Genomic DNA, 13,926 nt, shown 5'->3' on the forward strand with positions numbered 1-13,926 from the left:
AAATGGACTAAAATTAGATAATGGTAGGTAGTAAAATTGTTTCCGTGATGGTTCTACAACTCTGTGGCTCTACTAAAAGCCACTGGATATACACTTTAAAGGAGTGGATTTTATTATATATGATTATATCTCAAAGGCATTATTTTTAAAAAGTCAGTGCAATCAATCAAAGAAATGAAAACTTGGTCAGATCTCAAGTGATGCTAAACAGAACCCTTTCTAAAGAACCAGCAGTGTGCTGGGCACAGTGATGTACATCCATAACCCCAGCAATTTGAGAGCAAGGCAGGAGGATCATAAATTCAAGGTTAGCCTTGGCAGCTAGCAAGACCCTATCTCAAAATAAAAAATAGGAAAGGCTGGGTATGCAAGGAACTTAGGTAATAGTACCGTTTGTTAAACTTTTATCTCCCTGAATTTTCACAACAAAAGTGGTGGTGGTTAAAGCTTTGAAGAGAAAGTTCAGAAGGTTCTATTCTCATATGAGAGAGAGAGAATGTGTCAGCTGAATTTGTACCTGTGTGCTAAGTAAGGGTAAGTTTTCTCCCAATTGGGAAACCCCTTGAAGTGGGTTAATGACAGCTATGTTTTTGGTACACTGTGCTGTAGTTACATCAGGTAAGCTCAGGTAAGATTTCCTTTTGCATCTGCTGTAACTAAAATGTTTGCAGTTAAAAGTAATCTTACATAATTTCAGTGGGCTCTTAATTTATGTTTTGCTTTTACTACATTCTCAGCCTTATTACAATAAATTTGTTGTTGTTGTTGTTTTGTGCTAGGGTTTGAACCCAGGGCCTTGTGCTTGCAAGGCAAGCACTCTACCAACTGAGCTATATCCCCAGCCCTACAAAGAATTATTTCTTGTTTTGGGAGCTGCTTGGAAATTTCCTCATCCCTAGACATTTTAAATAAAAGGTGCTCTTTATTTGGCAGTAAAAAGTATGAAACATGTTGCGGGCGTGGCTCTGTAGTAGAGTACTTGTCCAGTCTGCACAAGACTCTGAGTCCCATTCCCCAGAATTCCGAAGGTGTTTGGGGTCTCAGAGTCCTCAGAAAGCTGTGGGTGGTGTCTTTTCTGTCATCCAAACTTAGTGTCAGAATTTGCTCCTGTGCTGTGAGATCTTCCTTTCTGTGTGCCTCCCAGGCCCTACACTGGAACAGAAAAAAAACAAAAAACAAACAAACAAAAAAAAAAACAATAGCTCTAGGTCCCATAATGGCACCCTGCTTGGTTTATAGCCCTGCTCCAAGGCCCTCCAAGGAGGGAGGTTTAAAACATCAGAGGTTTCTCCTTGGCGCCAGCCAGAGAGCTTAAGGACCAGCTAGTTATCTCTTCTCCTCCTTTTCTCTCCTCAGGATGGAAAGCTGCTTCCCCTCCCTTTCTCAGGACTATAGTTCTTCTCATTGCTTTCCTCCCCTCCACCTCCTGGCTGCCTTTCACAGGCTGCCAGGTTACCATGCCAATAAGGTTCCCATGGTTACTAGGAAGAACTGCAGCATTCCCATAGGCAGCTCCCATCTACCCAAAAAGAAAGGGAGACCATTACTGCCCCCAGGGCCAAATAAATAAATAAGCAAATAAAAAAAGACAGAAGTGGTCTCAGCCCTGTAGCTGTTGGAAGAAGATCCTTCTTTAGCTCTGAATTCTCCAGGCTGGAACTTGGACCACCTCTTACTGTCTCTACCCAAGCTGTCTCTCCCCTAAACCTGGGGAGAGTGGCTCCTGGCTCTGGTTCAAGTCCATTGTTTTGCCTAGTGTGGGGTCCAAATAGACACCACATTGTGAGGATCATGTTCATATGTAAATAACTAATACATCTGTGCTCTTTGTCTAGCAAGGAAACTGGCAAAATGCAAAGCATGCTCTCTGTCTCCTGGGTTGGATATTTGGTGGAAAAAATTGCTTTCTCCTTATGGTGCTGTGTTCTATGGTGTTCCTCCCTGGACTGTCCATCTTAGGCCACATCGTCTTTCTTTAGCAAAGTTTGTTTTAATAAAATATAAGTATGTTTTAATATAAAATTCAAAATTAAAGAACATGAAGAAAAACATTCACTGTTCCAAAATCAAAGTATTTCTTTTCTCTTCTTAAATATTTATATTTTAAAATTTTATTTTCTTGTTTAATTCAAGCATAAGAACAATACATGTTTATGGAATACAGTGTGATATTTTGATTCATGTGTACGATGTGTAATGGTCAAATCAAGGTAATTAGCATGTCCATCTCTTTAAATATTTATCATTTCTTTGGGTTGGGTAATCTTCAAATTCCTGTCTTCTAGTTCTTCATAAAATATAAGTGCTGAGGTTGTAGCTTAATGGTAGAGCTCCTGCTAGCATGTGCAAGGTCCTGGGTTTGATCTCCAGCACTACAAAAGAAAAGAAAGAAAGAAATGAAAAAAACAGGTATAATAAATTACTGTAAACAATAGTCATTTTATTAATTTGTAGAACTCTAGAACTTATTCCTCCTGCCTGTGTTTCAGTAACCACTATCCAACCTCCCTGGCCAGTGTGAATGTAGAAAATTACGAGGCATCTCCTTTTTCCATCTGTGATTAGGCCATCCCCTGGTATTACGTTTGAGGACGAGGCTCCCCTCTGAAAAAAAATATAAATAAAACAAATGAAAGAGAACAGAACATGAGCACCAGGATAGGGTGGAGTTAGGGGAGCCATCCTCTGAGGGGGAAAATTCCAGAAGGAGTCAGGGAACCACTCCCAGGTTCCTGGCAATTCCTAGAAGCCAGGCCTCTGTGTCCCATGGCTCGACCTAGCCTGATTCTGCTAAATAAGGAGGGCTTCCCACAGGAGAGCACTTTACCAAGTTGGTGATCTCCAAACTAAAGTTGTCTGTAGCAATAGTCTCTTTCATACGTATATAGAAATAACAAATTTAATTGGATTAATTTACATGATTTAAGATTTTGTAATTAGATAAAAATAATGTGTCATCAATAATTTATATCTAAAATTTTATGTTACTCTTTACACTGGGATGGAAATTTAAATGTATTTTTGGAAGGTAATAAAGAGAGCCTGACTTGTTTAAAGGTTGACAATGTGGAACATGAAAATATTTTGCCACTTTTCCACAAAAAGGAGTCAGGAGTTCTCTTGACTTGTTTGATCATGTTTCAGATGTAATGTTGTTATTGTGTTAGTTGGTATTTATATAGACTCAGGAAACAATATATGAGAACTTTGTAAAATGATATTCGAGATGAGGCAAAAATCAATTTCAGAGATAAAACACAATTTGTCAAGAGCTCTGCCTTACCTGAGTTAAGATTCTGCCTCTTACCTTACTCCATGTTAGCATGGTTCCAAAGCAGTCTATATATAATCTTATTTAAAGTTTTGTTCAATAGATAGCTTTTTAAGGATTACTATAATCTCAAAATAACTGAAGGATATAATACAAAACTAAGTAAAGGTTTGAGTAAATTATAAAATATATGTAAAATATAAAATATATATAAAATATATGTAAGTTTTAAAGAAAAATAAAATTTGTAAAGGAATTCATGTTATTGAGTTGATAAATTTATGTGTCTTTGTTGAAGAAAAATAGATAATGAAGACACTAATTAGTGTTATAGAAATTATGTGTTTTGCTTCAAAATGATTATGCAAACTGAATGTTTTTGATCTTGTTAATTTTCTTTTGTATTTTTCTTATAAAACTAACTTTTGCCTGTTTTAAAGACGTACTTCTAACAGAGCAACCTAAGTTAATTTGAGATAATAAGACATCACTATAGGAAAGAATAGGATGTAAGTCTGACTTCCAGTACTAACACTAATCTCAGTTAAGTGGAAGGGATAATTATAAAATTATAGACATTTACTTGAAATCAGTATACTACAGTGATGCAGCCACATTATGTTCATAGCAGCTCAATTCACAATAGCTAGGTTATGGAATCAACCTAGATGCACTTCAATTGACAAATGGATAAAGAAACTGTGGTATATATACACAATGGAATATTACTGAGCCATAAAGAAGAATAAAATCATGGCGTTTGCTGGTAAATGGATGAAGTTGGAAAATATCATGCTTAGTGAAATAGGCTAAGCCCAAAAAACCAAAGGCCAAATGTTTTCTCTGATAAGCGCATGACAATATATAATGGGTCAGGGGAGAGAAGAATGAAGGAACTTGAGATGGTGTAGAGGAAAATGAGGTGGGAGGGGTGGGGGACAGAAAGATAGTAGAAAGAAACAGATAGTATTACCCTACATATATGTATGATTACATGAATGATGTGAATCTACATAGTGCACAACCATAGAAATGAAAAGTTGTACCACATTTGTGTACAATGAATCAAAATGCAGTCTGTAAAAATAAAAAAGATTTTAATAAAAAATATTATAGGCATTAAAGTTACTGGTGAAATTGACCTGCTGGATATTTAAAACCAAAACTTAGAAATCAGGGGTGAGGAAGTAAAAGGGCCAAGAAAAAAGTAGCCAATATTTTAGCCCTTGTCCTCTAAGGTCAGCTAGGATCAGGGAACAAAGGGACCTGCTCTAAGTGTCCTGCAACTCTGGGTAAATCACTTGACCTACCAGTCAGGGGGATCAAGAGGACCCTAGAGAACAGGAATCCAATCAGGGCACATTCTACAAAGAGAAAGGGGCATTGGAGAGGGACATGTCCCTGATGCTTCCAAGGGAGGCACATGTGGTCAGCAAGACTCTGACCTATTCTGGCAGGTGGCACAACTTTTAGAGGAAGCTGGAAAGAGCCAAGGCTTTGCACAAGCTCCCAAAAGTGACCCCTGAGGGATCTTAGCAGACTCTAACAGTAGGTAGGAACAAGGTTGATTTTTGACCAATTTAGTTTTAAACCCCTGGCAGGAAAGTTTAACTAAAGAACAATAAATAAATGGATGTTGAAAGAGACTTTTTCTTTTAAATTGATGTACATTTTAAAATTTTCTTTTAGCTTGATGTACATTTGTGTCAGCCTTAACCAAAAGTAAGTAAAGGATATAGGAAAAAAGAAGACTTTTGCATGAGTGTCAATTAATAATAATCAGAAGAGACTACTAAAATAATGTTTGTAAATTTTCTTTCTTTCTTTTTCTTTTTCTTTTTTTCTTTTGGGTATTGGGGATTGAACTCAGGGGCACTTGACCACTGAGCCACATCCCCAGCCCTATTTTGTACTTTATTTAGAGACAGGGTCTCACTGAGTTGCTTAGTGCCTCACCATTGCTGAGGCTGGCTTTGAATTCATGATCCTCCTGTCTCAGCCTCCCAAGCTGCTGGGATTACAGGTGTGTGCCACCGTGTCTGGCCTAAGATAATTTTCTGAACTGACAGACATACTTAAAAAAAAAAAAAAATCCAGATCTTGCTGTAACTGACCCTTACTAACCTAACCTCACTTGGCTGTTTCTACTGTTAGGACCTCTGGTAACTATTCTTCAGCTCCTATTGCCCAGTCTGGGTCTTTTTAATCTGATAAAGCTTGCATATTCCAGATTACAACAATTCCATGTTAGGAGGATGGCAACCCAAGAATATGAACCTATCCCTACAAGTAAAACCAATGTCTACCTCCTTCAGAATAGTCAAGATAAGACTTTTGATCTCTGGCTAGGAAGGGTCATCACACCTTGTCAACGTGAAGCAACCATAGAAGATGGATCTTCACCCCTCATCAACCCTTAAGATTAAGGGATCAAGTGGGGGTAGGGGGATGAGATAGGTATTTAGGAAAAGATGGAGATCTTAAGGGAAACACTCTCAAGTCATTGAAGTGCAGAATCAAGTCATTGAGATGTAGAAAACAGTGGCAAATCTTGGCCCATACCCTTGTAAAATGAGAGAAATAAACACAGGAAAACTGACATGAAATTGCAGCTCCCACTCTGAATCCACCTCCAGTCCAGCACCTGATACAGTCATTTTATAAGTTTGGACCCCCCAGTCCAAGTCAGGGCTGCTTCTCACTCTCGAGACAGCCCACATTCTCCCTTGAATGTGTATCGATCTTCCTATATAAACCTCTGTCTATGCCAATAAATAAATAAATATTACTGGTATCAGATCTGCCATTTTAGGTCTGAAGCCATTTAACCTATGGGGCTCCTAAATTTTGATCCTGAGGCAATGCCATTTAGCTTCCCGTAAAACATAGAGGTCAACCCCCCACCAGCCCATGATGCAACCCCTAGGAAGAATTCTATTGCAAGCTATAAAACTACTCTGTAAGAACCAACACGCTGCTGCTCTCCCTGGGCTGGGGGACACACACACAGTCTTGTGGGTTGGCCCGTGTACTACTGACAATAAATCTCTTGTGTGAGATTCTGGTGTGAGCATGATGCTTGGACTCTGTTCAGACTTTGTACAAGTCCTTTCAAACATAAAATTAGATCACGGTAATGGTTGCACAACTCTTTGAATATACTAATAACCTTTGAATTAAACACTTTCCGTGTGTGAAATGTTATGTATTATGTATTATGTATTGTACCTCAATAAAACTGTTTTTAAAACAACAACAACAACAACAACAAAGAAGTATTTAGGTCTTGGCAAACATTAGAAGATTAATGTAAAAAGTCAAACAAAGCCCATTGGTCTTAATCTCTAGTTAACTAAGGAGAATTTCCTTTAAAATTTTGCTAATCCTAGACTCAGCAAATTCAGTTCAGAACCTTCACTTTTAACTCTGCCATAAATGTATTTTTTTTAATTTCCTGGGTGTCATCAAGGTAAAGTGAGACTACTTTTCTAAACATTGGGGGAGGGAAAATTTTCTTTAGTCCATTTTTTGGTTGTTATGACTAAAATGCCTGAGGCTGGACACTTTACAAAATAAAGAGATTTATTTGGTTCATGATTCAGGTGGTTGGAGGATTCAAATCGCGTGGTTCCAGTATCTTAGGCTCCTGTGTCACAACATGTCTGAATAGCAGAAAGGGAAGAGCCACATCCAGAAGGATCCAACCACACTGGGGTGGCCTCCTTTAGTAACAACCTGCTCTTAAAAGACCTAACTCCTAACTACGAGATATGGAAAATGAAAACCCCAACACAGTGAGGTCTGAGAAAAGGGAGTGGAAAAGAAGCCATATATTGATGGCTTTCTCAGTGTATTCCTTCCCAGTGACAGAACAGTCCCTAAAAAGGAAGCCAAAGCATTGATCCTTCCCCAAACAAATCCTTTCCCAGTCACAGTACAATGGGACTCTGAAGGCAAAGAGATAAACACTGAATGCTGAACCCAGGCCCTCCCTTCTTCTCCAAGTAAAACTATTGCCCAGTAAGAACAAATTTTAAATTCTCACAAACCTGTTTCCTGAGTGCCCAAACTGATACGCTCACTAGACCACCGCTCAAACTATGTAAATCCAGTCCCTGTCTTTGTTCAGTGACTTTTCCACCAGGAAGTGCCATTTCATCCCTGCACCCCCTGTTCCTGTGTGAGACTTCGCTCCTGAATAAAAGAGCTAAGCTGAGCTGATTCATGGAGTTTGCATTTGTCCTAGTCTCTTTTTTGCGCTAACACTAACACCAGTATTAACCCCTTCGAAAGGTAGTCATGATTCAATCACCTCCCAATAGGCCCCAACTCTTAAAGGGTCCACTGTCTCTCAACATCATCACTCTGAACATCACTTCCAGCACATACACCTTAGGGGGACACATTCAAACCATATCTAAACCCTAGCATCCCTCAACATCATACCATGATGTCTTGGGTAAGATATTTCTCTTTTGCTTCAACTTGGTCATCTCCATAATGGGGGCAATAAATATAATTCCTGTTAGCTTATATAAAATCTCCTTAGCATAAGCAAAGGAGATCCTGGGTTTCTCCAATGGAACCTCAGCCATCATTAGCTGAGGACATTTAGCACATTTAGGAAATATATATTTGGTGTTTGACCCCAGCTCTTAGCAAAGTGCTCTACAACCCTTGGAACTTACTGAATAGTAGTACTTTTTGTTACTTATAACAAGCCCCTTTCAACTGTACCTGAATTTACACAAAGAATATGTGAAGACAGGAGTGGTTGCACACACTTATAATTCCATTAACTCAGGAGGCTGGGGCAGGAGGATCACAAGTTCATGGTCAGTCCCAGCAAGTTAGTGAGACCTTGTCTCAAAATAAAAATAAAAAGTGCTAAGGATGTAGCTCAGTGGTAAAAGCCCCTGGGTTGAATCCCCAGTACTGCAAAATAACTAACTAATCAAATAAATAAATAAATGTGTATATATGTACATATATGTATATATATCAGATTATAATACATAATATAACATGTTATATATTGAGGTGACTCTTAGTGGGCCCCTACATAGCTTTGGGTTGGGCTGCTGGTCACCAGAATGACTAAGTCATGATTAGAGGGTTGGAACTTTCAACCTCGCCCAACTCTTCAACCCCAGGGAAAGGGAGAGGAGCTGGAGATTGAGTTAATTACCAGTGGCCAATGACTCAATCAAACATGCTTAAATAATGAAACCTCCATAAAAATCCTTAAGTTCAGAAAGCTTCTAAGTTGGTAAATGCATCCACATGCCAGTAGGTGGCACTCCAGTGAGGACATGGAGCCTCAGCAATCCACTCCCTCTACCTCTTTCATGCACCTCTTCCATTTGACTTTTCCTGAATTGTGTCCTTTATAATAACCCAGTACACTTAAGTCACGTGTTCTGCATTCTGTGAGCCATTCTAGCATTTATTGAACCTGAGGAGGTGTCATGGGAACTCCTGGTTATAGCTGGTCAGTTGGAAGTACGTGGTTTAGGACTTTTGACTGGCATCAGAAGCAGAGGTCTTTTAACTTTAAATTGAGCCTTTTAACTTGTGGAGTCTGACACTAACTCCAAGTACATACTGTCAGAATTTAATTGAATTGTTGAACACCCAGTTGGGGTAAAAGAATTGGAGAATTGGTATGAAAAAACACCACACAGATACCACTATCTGGTATCTGCTATCTTTAACTTTTTATTGTCCTGGAGCTACTTTACAGTTCTGTACATTGTAAATAACTGATAAACATCAAAAATATGTCTTGCATGTAGACTTGCAAATTAATTCTGTCAAATGAAGATTCCTTGAATAGGCGTGGTGGAACATAACTATAATTCCAGCTACTTAAAAGAATGAGAGAGGAGGATTGCAAGTTCAAGGCCAGCCTCAGCAACCTCGTAAAACCGTGTCTCAAAATTATTTTTAAAAGGTCTATGGAGAATGATAGTAGAGTGAAACAGACATTATTACCTCGTGTACATGTATGACTGCATGACCGATGTGATCCTGCAATATGTATAATCAGAAAAATAAGAGATTACACTCTATTTATGTATGATCTATCAAAATGTATAAATGCATTCTACTGTTATGTACAACTAATTAGAACAAATTTTTTTAAAAATAGGTCTACAAATGTAGCTCAGTGGTAGAGTGCTCACATGCAAGACTCTGAGTTCAATTCCCAGTACAAAACAATAATCTCTGGGCTGGGGATATAGCTCATTGGTAAATCACTTACCTAGTATGCGCAAGGTCCTGGGTTTGATTCCCAGTACCCCCCAATAATAATAATAATAAATAAAAATCAGATTACCATCCATTGTAAATTCACTTTGAAATACTTTATTCCTTGTGAATTTGTGGTGTTTTGGTTTCTCCCCTGAACTGGTTGAAACATCTCAGCAGTTCTCTCACTAATAATTAATTACATTTTAGTTTTAAAAAAATTTTTGTATGACAGATACGTTTTATCTCCTTGGAAATTATCCTTCAACACATCTTGTCTTACTATTTTTGTAAAACAAGAAGTTCCTTTAGTCCTAGAGTTTATTCAATGCATTACAAACCTTTCTCAGTTAAATTGAGAGGTTAAATATTTACTTAACTAAAGATTTCAACATAGGTTTATTTTATTTTTTAATGATACCTCTTGTAATTCCTTGAAAAATAAATTGGCTTTCAAATGTTAGATATGGATACTAATGAGTTACGTTTATTGAGCAATGTATTTATTATTTTTTTTCTTTTGGGGGGAAAGTGCTGGGGGTTGAAACCATGCCTCATGCATACTTGGAAAGTGCTCTACCACTAAGCTACACTCCCAGCTCCTTACTGAATAGGTTTTTTCAGATATCATTTTAAGTACTTTATTTAAGTACATTATTAGCACTGTCCCTATAAGGTAAGAAATGACAAATACAATTCATTTGTAGCTTGAGTGCTAAGAATCAAAAAACACATCTTAGCTGGGCACTATGGCTCATGCCTATAATCCCAGCTGAGCAGGGTGATCTTAAATTTGAGGCAAGCCTCAGCAACTTAATGAGACCCTGTGTCAAAATTAAAAATTAAATAAGAACTGGGGATGTAACTCAGCAGTAAAGCACCCCGGGGTTCAATTCCCAGTACCACTCTTACCCCCTCAATTCTACTATCTATAATAAAATGACTTTATTTCACTCACTTCATTAGCATTATCTTATTTCACTTTTTGGACCGTCTTACCCAAGCAAATGGTTTAATTGTGTGTTACAGGAATTTCCCTGAAGACCCATAAGCTCTTCAATGGAAAACATCAATAATTCGAACACTATGATTTTTTTAATTGTTATTATATACCAAGAAAAAGAACTGATACATCCTACAACATGGATGGACCTGAAAACATGCTACATGAAGAATCCAGTCACAAAGTACCACATATTGTATGATTCCATTTATATGAAATAAAATAAGCAAATAGAACAGACAAATCTGTAGAATCAGAAAGCAGATTGGTGTTTGCCTAGTGGTAAGAGGGATTGGGGGAAATGGAGAGTGAATGCCAATGGAGAAGGAATTTCTTTCTTTCTCTCTTTCCTTCCTTCCTTTCTTTTTTGTGGTACTGGGGATCAAACCCAGGGGTACTTTCCCACTAAGCTACATCCCTAGCCCTTTTCATTTTATTTTGAGACAGTGCCCTCACTATGCTGGGGAGGCTGGCTTCAAACTTGCAATCTTTGTGCCTCAGTCTTCTGAGTCACCGGGACTACAGGTGTGCACCTGATTATGGTTTTCTTTTTGAATATGAATATGTTGTAAAATTCATTGTTAGCTGGCTGCCATGGTATGTGCCGATAGTCTCAGTTACTGGAGGGATTGAGAATGATTTGAGCCCAAGTGATGGAAGCCAGTGGGGAAATAGCAAGACCCTGTTTCATAAAGAGAAGAAAGAAAGAAAGAAAGAAAGAAAGAAAGAAAGAAAGAAAGAAAGAAAGAAAGAAAGAAAGAAAGAAAGAAAGAAAGAAAGAGATAGAGGGAGTGAGAGAGAAAGAGGGAGTGAGAGAGAAAGAGGGAGTGAGAGAGAAAGAGTGAGTGAAAGAGTAAGAGGGTGTGAGAGAGAAAGAGGGAGTGAGAAAGAGGGAGTGAGAGAGAAAAAGGGAGTGAGAGAGAAAGAGGGAGGGAGAGAAAGAGGGAGTGAGAGAGAAAGAGGGACTGAGAGAGAAAGAGGGAGTGAGAGAGAAAGAGGGAGTGAGAAAGAAAGAGGGAGTGAGAGAGAAAAGGGGAGTGAGAGAGAAAGAAAGAAAAAAGAAAGAAAGAAAGAGGGAGAGAGAGAGGGAGAGAGAAAGAAGTAAAGAAAGAGAGAGGGAGTGAGAAAGAAAGAAGAAAGAAAGAGGGAGTGAGAAAAAAAGAGGGAGTGAGAGAGAAAGAAAGAAAGAGAGAGTGAGAGAGAAAGAGAGCGTGAGAGAGAAAGAAAGAAGAAAGAGAGAGAGAGAAAGAAAGAAGAAAAAAGAAGGAGAGAATGAGAATGAAAGAAAGAAGAAAGAAAGAGTGAGAGAGAAAGAAGTAAAGAAAGAAAGAGAGTGAGAGAAAGAAGAAAGAGTGAGAGAAAATTCTCTCCCTCCCTCTTTCTTTCCTTCTTTCTCTCTCACTTTCTCACTCTGTCTTTTATTCTCAGTTCCTCTTTCTTTCTTCCTTTCTTTCTTTCTCACTCCCTCTTTCTTTCTTTACTTCTTCTCTCTCACTCCCTCTTTCTTTCTTTACTTCTTTCTCTCTCACTCTCTCTTTCTCTACTTCTTTCTCTCACTCTCTATTTCTTCTTTCTTTCTCTCTCACTCTCTCTTTCTTCTTTCTTTCTCTCTCACTCTCTTTCTTTCTTCACTTCTTTCTCTCTCACTCTCTGTTTCTTTTTTTTAATGTTTATCTATCTTTTATTGTGGTAACAACCCTTGAGATTCTACATGGAATATCTAGAACTTATCTGGTGTAACTAAAAATATATAAATGTTGATTAGAAAATCCCAAGTCCCTCACTCACTGCCAATCACCATTTTGTTCTTCACTTCTCTAAATTTGACTATTCTGGATAACTCACATAGGCCAAATATTTGTCCTTCTTTGATAGGTTTATTTCATTTAGTATAATGTTCTCAGTGTTCACCATGTGGTCACATACAGCAGGATTTCCTTGTCTTTAAGGTTGAAAACTATTCCATTATAGGTATATGCACAGTTTCTATATTCATTTCTTTTTTCAATGGACATTTAGGCTGATTTCACATCTTGGCTATAGTGAATAAGTAATATGGGAATGCTAATATCTCTTTGAGATCCTGATATGCATTATTTTGTGTTAATACCCAGAAGTGGGATTGCTGCATCCTATGGTGTGAATTTTCTGGAATCTCTTATAATCCTTTCTATATCAGTTTCACCATTTTGCATTCTCACTAACAGTATACAAGAGATTCAACTTTTCCATACCATCCTCAATACTTGTTATATTTGTTCTTTTTTTTTATAATGGTTATCATAACTGGTGTGATATGATATTGCATTGTGATATGATTTGCCTTTCCCTGGTGATTAGTGATAATGAATATGTTTTCATGTGCCTGTTTGCCTTTCGTATATATTGTTTGGAGAAATGTCTGTTCAATTCTTCAGCCCATTATAAAATCAAAAAAATCACTTTTTATTGCTAATCAGTTATAGGAATTATTCATATATTTTTGGAAATTACTTCCTTATCAGATGTTTGCTTTGTATATATTTTCTTCCATTCTGTATGTTGCATTTTTACTTGATTGTTTCTCATGCTGTCAAGAGGCTTTTAAATTTGATGTCATTCCACTTCTCTATTCTTTCGTTTATTAGTTGTGCTTTTGCTATCACATACAGTAAAGTATGGCCAAGACCAATGCCTACATTTTCCTCCATGATATCTCCCAGGAATTTCATAGTTTTATATCTTAAACTTAAATCTTTAGTTAATTTTCAGTTGGTTTTTGTATCTAGTAAGACAACAGAGTCAAGGCCACCCTTTTTCATGGGGATACTCAGGGTTTTTTTAAAACATATTTTTTATTTGTCAATGAATCTTTTTTTTTATTTTATTGTAAACAAATGGGATACATGTTGTTTCTCTGTTTGTACATGGCATAAAGGCATACCATTCGTGTAATCATAAATTTACATAGAGTAATGTTGTTGAAGAAAGAGAGAGTGAGAGGAAAAAAAGTAAAGAAGGAAAGATGGAGTAATAGATAAATAAGTAAAGAAAGAAAGAGCGAGTGAGAAAGAAAAAAGAAAGAAAGAGTGAGAGAGAAAGAAGAAAGAATGAGAGAGTGAGAGAGAACGAATGAAGAGAGAGACAGTGAGAGAAAAGAGTAAAAAAGAGTGAGAGAGAAAGAAGTAAAGAAAGAGAGAGAAAGAAAGAAAGAACAAAAGAGAGAGTGAGAGAGAAATAACTAAGAAAGAAATAGAGAGTGAGAGGGAAAGAAGTAAAGAAAGAAAGATAGAGTGAGAGAGAAAGAAAGAAGAAAAAAGAAAGAGTGGGAAAGAAAGAAGAAAGAAAGAGTGAGACAGAAAGAAAGAAAGAGAGCGTGAGAGAAAGAAAGAGAAAGAAGAAAGAATGAGAGTGAGATAAT

This window comes from Sciurus vulgaris (assembly GCF_902686455.1).
Source record: "Sciurus vulgaris genome assembly, chromosome: 11".
NCBI lineage: Eukaryota > Metazoa > Chordata > Mammalia > Rodentia > Sciuridae > Sciurus > Sciurus vulgaris.